An 8,577-nucleotide genomic window follows, 5' to 3' on the forward strand; every position below is an offset into this window, starting at 1 on the left:
TGTATCCACTTTTATCTTCTTAAACACTCGTTTTTTTGGGTCGACAGCTTATTAAAACGTATTTCTGTGTTTTTTAGCTTGTTTGCTGTACACCTTGTCACATATCAGCTTTTAGACATTGTTCTGTTTTTTGTTATAAGTCCGAAATGACAATGAGGCAGCCTCACCCAATGCAAAGTCAATGGAGAGCGTTGGATTGTTTCCCCCCCCGGTGTGGGCGTGGCCTAAATACGCTCTGTCTATATTGCATTGTTTGCAGATCGGTTGATATCTATTGATTACATACCTTAGCACACGGTCACAGGCTGGAGAAGGTGTTGTTGGTTCATTCGTGATCAGACTTGGACTTGAAACGCCAGCTTGCAAAGCCCAAAGTCCCGGGGCTATGTGTTTTTCAGACGGGCTATCACCGACCTGCCAACGGGCTGTAGTGAAATAACATTCCTTTCTTGCGCACGTGTGTGTGTGTACAGTTCGTGGTTATATTCACTGATGATTGGGTGAAATTATACAGAAATAACATTCCAATCAATCGCGGGTGGATGAGCGATGAATCATTGTGTTTGTTTGATAAAGACATTTTGCGAGCCCTGGCTGTGGGCTGGGCGATTCATTCCGGTTGCCGTTTGCTACACGCTGTCACTGACAGGGCGAGCAGAAGCTCATTAAATATTCAAATCTTATCCAATCCTAGCCATCGGCGTGTACTTCCAAGTCTTCAGTGCGGCATGCCCATCAAAACCGACCGTTTTTCAGAGAGCCTCAAAACCAAGGCATAAAATAGCCTATTGCATATTCATTATGATGTTTTTAAATGTAAAACCCACACAAACGTCATAAGTTGACCTCAGACAACAGTATACATTTTTTTGTAAAAGCCAGTTCATGACCCCTTTAATGTAAAACAACATTTAATGTGAGTTTGAATATAATTATTCGTGACCTTTATAGACATAACCAACTGAAAGCAACAATGGATATTTACCTCAGATCTTGAAAATAAATGAAAGGAAACAACAATGTTCAAACTGTCAACTCAAGGTGAACAAACAAGTGTATTCTATGATAAAAAAAAGATTGTTTCAGTCAGTAAGTCAGTATGTATTTTTAATAATGTTAAAATGGTGTAAGATTTAGTAATTTGATCATGTTATACCCATTTCGTTGCAATGCAGCACGCTTGCAGAGAGAGCCCTCGAGTCTCAGGTCGAGTCTAGTATGGACAGACGCTTGCCACTGGAATTTATGGCATCGCGTCTGGTTAGGACACCGCGTTAGGCTGTTTAAATTTGCTTTTCAAAGCTGAAATGAATTTTTACCAAAGGCCAACTCAATCAACAGAACTAATGGGCATCATCATGAGCTGTTTATTTCCCCTGCTTTGTCTGAATGCCAGGATATGGCAACTGCAGTACTCTGCCATACGTAAACGCCGCCTGGGATTGCGTAACTGGCGGGGGTGGGGCATTCCGAAAATTGTTGGGGCAGCATTATTTTGTAATGTTGGTTGGTCACACTTCGATTAATGATTCCTAGGTTTACCCCCCCCCCCCAAAAAAATGGCTAATTCAGAATGATTCGCTTCGATTTAAAGTTTTTTTTCTCCACACTGTCTTGCAAGAAAAATAAACTATTTAGGATTGTTTATTGCCTCAAAAGTAATTTGAGGAACTACAGTTCAAGTCAGTTCAAGATGTTTATTAACATATGACACAAGACATGATAACTGAATTTACACAAAAGAGCCAGTTCAGACATTTACATATGCTTGAATCTTGATTCATAATAGTGTGTGTTGTCAAAAGCTGCAAACATTCACTGATGCTCAAGGCAACACAACACATTAAGAGCCAGAGAGAATAAACCTTTGAACGGGGTGATTGGAAATTGTTCTTATTTCATTTAAAGATCTTTTTTTTTTTAGTACTGCCTTGCAGAAGCTACATAAAATACTTGCATATTTTCCAGACGACAAAATAAGAACAATTTACCCCCCAATCATCATGTGCAAATGTTTACACCCCCTTGAATTTTCATGCATCGTGTTTCCTTCTGTCGCAACAGTAAACGTTTTTACTATTTGTAATAGATGTCTCCAGCCAGGAGTCCCACTGTTATCCTCAGTGTGAAAATATGGATCTCAAAAGGATGCTGGAAACCCATGTGCTGGAAATCCTGGAGGATTTTTCTGAAGAACTGTGGACAGGAGTGCTCAAGACAAACATGAGACTTACAGTTCATCCAGGTAATGACACACAGCTCTGAGAATCAATTAAGTGTATGTAAACTTTTGCTTCAATTGTGTACATGCAGATATTATTATATCTTGTGGACTATATGTAAACATCTGTTTTAATAAAACATTTTCGTTTCAGTGCTAAAAAAAATGTAATTTACGATTTATTTTATATTATGGATATTTAGCAGATTTTGCAAGGTGTATGTAACTAATAGGCTACTATACTATACTATCACAGAGTGCAATATGTTGATACAATATTTTAGAGCTGAGCATAACTGAGCAATATTTTACTAGATTAGTTGAATATTTTTTAAAAGCTTTTAATTTATTTTCCATATTTTTCATGGTCTGGAAATCACAATTTTTAAAAGTTATTCTATTGGTTTTGGTTTTTTAATTGTCCACGTTATTCTTAAAAAAGTGTTGTCTGCCATTTATTCTAGTAGGCTGTTATGATGAAATTGCAATTTAGTGCATTTGAAATATATAAACTTTAAATTTTTATGTAATATTGAATAACGCACCACTAAAGTAAAAATTAGCCTAGTTTTCACATGACGTCACACACTTATAGGAATGCCCAACCTGGAGGGCAAAACAAGGCTTTCCTCCATTGCCCGCCAGTCATTTTTACCAGGTTTGTAGTCAGCATTAATGCAGTAAGACAGTGATATTAAAATACCAAAATTCAATATACACCTTATTGATGATGCATACTTTGTACAGGAAAGCAGATGAGCACAGAATATTAATGCAACACAAGGTTACTCATCAAGTGTAATTTTCCCATCGAAACCCATTATAAAGAAAACACATTGTGTTCATATTCTTGGCTCATCTGCTCGGCTGTATATAGAATGCATCATCAAAAAGGTGTAAACTGAATGCAAAACATGCATCTTGTTCACATATTTTTGTTTTAAGATGGAAATTTGACTTGTGCTGCAGTGACTGAAAACTATGCATAAGTACATGTGCTTTAGTATGTTAGTAAATGCAAAATAACTTAAGTGTGGGCCTGATTCTTTAAAACGTATGACTTAACATGTACCTTAATGAAAAACTTTTAATTTGACATTAGTCCGATTATAACTCTGAACTAAGCACAGCGGCTGCTATAATGAGCACACGACGACAGAGAATATAAAAGAAACACTTTATTATAAGAGAGAATTACATAACCACTTTACCATAAACAATACAGGACAGAGAAATCAAAACAGAGCAGGTGTGGGGAACTAATTAGGGAACCAGGGGAAACAAACTATTGGCGGGAAAATGAGGACAAAGGAAACAGGAAGTAGAACAGAACCAAAACAGAACAAAAGCATTTCCCATAAAATCTCATGCACAATTTAAATGATCAAATTTGAAATATCAAATGTCACACACAGTCACTGCTGGCTGTCTTGGTGCCCTAAGCATAAATACTTTATGATGATACTTTGTGATGTTCATCACTTTGTAGAGCTGAGCGGGGGGAGGTTGGGGTAGTGGAGAGAGCATTTTCTTGTGGTTCCACCCTCAGCACTTGGTTCCCTACGCGCAGCGCGTGATGAGTGGTAACACTGAAGTCTACTTAAGCACATTGATCAATGCATTTGAAACGCGACTGCAAATTCAGTTTACAGTCATGTTTCCTCATAGGCGTCAGAACCATTGTAAGTTGGTGGGACAAGACCCACCCACTTTTTAAGACCAATGATATTGGACCCACTCACTTTTGCCATCTCTAATTCAGTGCATGTCTGTTCACCTACCCCTAACCGATAAACACTTTATTATTAGACACACGTTAGGCGCTTTATTTCCACTCATTTTTATTGAAAATAAATGCCTTTCAGATCTGATATGTGATGGAAAAAGGGAGTAGAGTGAGTTCGGCAAAAGGCGGATTCAAACCTCGGGTCGCCCATGTGAGTTACCCCCACACTACTGCCGCTGTGAAAATTGTAGAGCAGGGCTCGACATTAAGCTTGTTCACGTGATTGTCCCTCGGACAAGTAAATCTGTCATTCACTTGTCAGAGTAAAAAAATGTGCTTGTCCGGAAAAAAGAAGAAGATTTTTTCGGTGTTGTAAATAAAATGTATTCTGAAGCAATATTCTCACCAGTGTTCAATCAGCTTTGACATATTTAAATCTGCATATTTGTGATATTTTTACCTTTTATAAAGGGCATTTCCCCCCTAATCTTATTAAATATAGGCTATGCTTCAGCTTTCCTTTTATATTTTTAAAATTAGAAGAAGAAACTATAGGGCTGTTACCAATCAAATGAAATAATTTACACTGAAAAATTACAAATGCATTAAATAATGTTATGAGCTTGTTTTAAATATTTTTTAATATACAATTAAGAAATGTTGGAAAGAATGTTTAAACATGAATCTAAACTGCCAGTAGGTAGCGGCAGGTCTTAATGAGTGAATCATTGAGTCGATTCGAATGAGGCACTCGGCACTCGGTCATTGAATCTTTGATTCAACCGATTCAATCAAAACGCTCAATCATTCAGTAACACATTGTTGCTGTGAGATGCGTTATGGTTCTGCTGTTATCTTTGTTTGGAACTATTTTCGCTGCTGAAATAGAACAAAAACACTCAATATTGCGTCTAAAATGTAAGTGACTTAATGTTAATAATTGTTTATGGAACTGTCATATGAAATCAGTGTCATGTTTTCAATCGTGATGGTATTCAGGAAAACAGCACTCTTGGTAATGTGACGTTGCAACTGTATCATGTTATAAATATAAATAAACTCCACATTTCTTCATGTTCACTGCAGTGTGTTAACTGTGTTTCTCTGTGTGAGCGGCGCACATTTGTTTGGATTTCTCCTCGAGAGGCTGCGCGAGCATCAACAGCACAACCTTGTTACCGTCAGTTCATTATACATTATATATTATTATCGACTATTGATCGCCACTTACACTAATGAATGCAGAATCATTCTTGCATTTTGGTGATTCCCTAGTTATTTTTTCTTATTGATGTTTTAATCAGCTTGTCCGGTCGGGCAAGTGAAATGGTCTTTCACTTGCCCCTTCAAAAAATCCACTTGTCCCGGACAAGCGTTAATGTCGAGCCCTGTAGTGTCTTCCATAGTTTTGTCTGACCAAACCAGACGTTTAGTAAACAAGGCGGGCTCTTTGCACTTAATGGAAATGGCATCTACTCCAGTAAAATATTTTCTGGGGAAGGACCCACCCACATTTTTTTTTGCTTCCGACGCCCATGGTTTTCCTAATATTGCATGCAAAAAACAATTCAAGTGCTGCAACGGGGCTAAAGGCTACACGGGGTAAAAGGCTCCTTTGATTTTTTTTCCTCTAAACCGCTAGATGGCGCACAAACTTGCAGCTGCACTTTCCAAAAAATGTTTCAAGATGCACGTGGAAATCTGATCTTTGAGGCGATCACGGGCAGCAGCAGATTCTGTGCTAATTTGATCCAATTATGTTTTTTTTAAAAAACTATTGAATTTATTTTTAGACAAAGGTCTTGCTAATGATTTGTTCAAGGTAAATAAAGCATCAGTTTTTCATTAAGGTAAGAATATGTAAAAGTATGTATTTGGGGCTAAAGACAATATTTAACATGATAATAAACAGCTGACTGACTTTTACATTTGTTGACATCATATGGTTAGATTGAGATTGGAAATATCATATAAGTTGAGTGGCCACGAGATAATCACATGAAACCATCATATATAAAAAAAAAAGGTATTAAAGGTCCCATGGCATGAAATTTTCATTTTATGAGGTTTTTCAACATTAATATGAGTTCCCCTAGCCTGAATATTGTCCCCAAGTGGATAGAAATGTTGATCGGTGTAAAACCGAGTTGTGGCTGTCTCTCTCTGCCTTTGAGAAAATGACAGGCCAGACGAGCCAATCCTGAAGTCTCCTGCTTTGACGTCCAAGCAGGAACGGTTTCCTCCCTTTCCTCCGCCCAGAGAATCTGCCACGCCCATGCAAGCGCTCGAGTCGAGAGATCATTACTTGTGAACGAGTGAACGCTGGCAGTTTCTCAGTGTTTGGATGTACAAATGAAAACAGAAGTCTTTTTTCAGTTCCTTCTGATCTGTGATCAGTGATTTCTGATGTGTAGCTAATTATTTATTATTCGTGCACACAATGCGGCTTCTCTCTCTCCAGACAGAACGTGTTTTCGTGTTTTATATCTTGTGAGTCAGTGTTTTTGTACGTCCTCGTCGCGTCTATCGGTTCTAAAATGTGCATACAGTCATGAGTTTCTGCTCAACATCAGCAGAGATAAACCTCACACACGCCGAAGCTCGGCCTTCAACATCCCCGACCCCCAGTACTGCATCTGGCCCACAGCGGAGGCACCAAACGCGGCGTGAGATTAAGCAGAAGGGGGGTAAGCGTGAGGGTATCCGGCTAGGCTAGCCAGCTTTCCCCACAATAAACTGGATTACATTCGATTACTGCTGTTGTGTCTTTGTTTGCGCTGTGTACTCAACGCGCGTCACTGACGCTTTTATTTTATTTTACACTTTATCAACACTTACTTTTAGCTCATTCATCTAGACAGCTGTAATGGTACTTTGCATGTGTTACAAAGTTGGTAGAATAATGATGAAGAGAAGACGGACTCGGTGTGACTGGGACTCGTGTTTATTCAGAACTCTCAGATACAAACACAATAAACTCGCGCTGACTGACAGCGCTCTCATAACTCAGTAGTTACTATAAATAACTTTGTTAGCAATCGCTGAGCTCCATCTCTGGTACATTAGTGATGTCCGGTTCGCGAACGATCTTTCTTTTGAACCAGTTCTTTTTAGTGAACCGAATCAGTTCACCAAATCGGACTGAATCGTTCTAAACGGTTTGCGTCTCCAGTCAGCGCTGATCCATAATTTACTAAAGTTACTAACTTTCTGACATGAGTGACAGTCCCTCCGACTAGAAATAGACTAATAACCTGAAGTATATGCTGTTAATAAAACAGTTCAGACATGCTGAGAACTGATGTGAAGTGAACTCAGGTCCATCCGTCTCTCTGGCAGCAGCTCGTGCCTCGTAGACCTCGTTAAACCACGCCCCCTCCGCTCATTTAAAATACAAAGATGTCAGCCAATCACAACAGTGGGTGTTTTTACTGAAGTCTCACAGCAGACACGCCTCTTGAAGCAGGGCATTCAGCCACAGGGCAAACAGCAGTATAGAAAAAAATGCCTTTTATTTCTAAATTATGACATTTTATGATGTAAAGGTCATACTAACAATATAAGTACAGCTCAGGAAACATTATAAAATAATAGAAAAATGCCATGCCATGGGACCTTTAAAGGTCCCATGGCATGAACATTTCATTTTATGAGGTTTTTTAACATTACTATGAGTTCCCCTAGCCTGTATATGGTCCCCAAGTGGCTAGAAATGTTGATGAGTGTAAACCGAGTTCTGGCTGTCTTTCTTTGCCTTTGAGAAAATGAGAGCTCAGATGAGCTGATCTGGAATTTTCCTGTTATGATGTCATACCAGGAAAGGTTACCTCCCCTTCCTCTGCAACATAATCTAACACTCATTTCAAATGCAAAGATGTCAGCCAATCACAACAGTGGGTATTTTCACTGAAGTCTCACAGCAGACACGCCCCTTGAAACAGGGCATTCTAGCCAACAGTATAGAACAAATGCCTTTTATTTCTAAATTATGATTTTTTTAATGTAAAAATCATACTAACAATATAAGTACACCTCAGGAAACATTATAAAATAATAGAAAAATGCCATGCCATGGGACCTTTAATCATCATATAATAAAATATAATTTAATGTTACTACTATAAATCCATATTAAATTATAGGCTCATTCAATGCTTTCAGAATATTTACTTTTTAAAGTAATTTTGTTTTTGAATCTTAATATATTTTTATATTAACATATTTTAATGACAGTATATTTATTGAACAAAAATGTATTATTTTATATAGAAAATAATGAATATATATATATATATATATATATATATATATATATATATATATATATATATATATATATATATATATATATATATATATATATATATAATTATTATTCTGCAATCATGCACAATGGGAGGAGTGAAAAGGAAAGCACATTTTTTCTGAAGGTGTGTAACCTACTGATAAATCACATGTCTTAGGCTAAATCATCAATTGGAATTATTGAGGATTCAATCAAACAAAAGGCGTTCATGTAAACACAGCTCGTGAAACACACACCTCACGCCTTACATTGTTACAGCATCATGCCCATTCAAAGAGCACCAGTCACGCCCCTCAGATTATTGAGCCAACTGTCATTTTAATG

Source organism: Gobio gobio, assembly GCF_949357685.1.
Source record: "Gobio gobio genome assembly, chromosome: 10".
NCBI lineage: Eukaryota > Metazoa > Chordata > Actinopteri > Cypriniformes > Gobionidae > Gobio > Gobio gobio.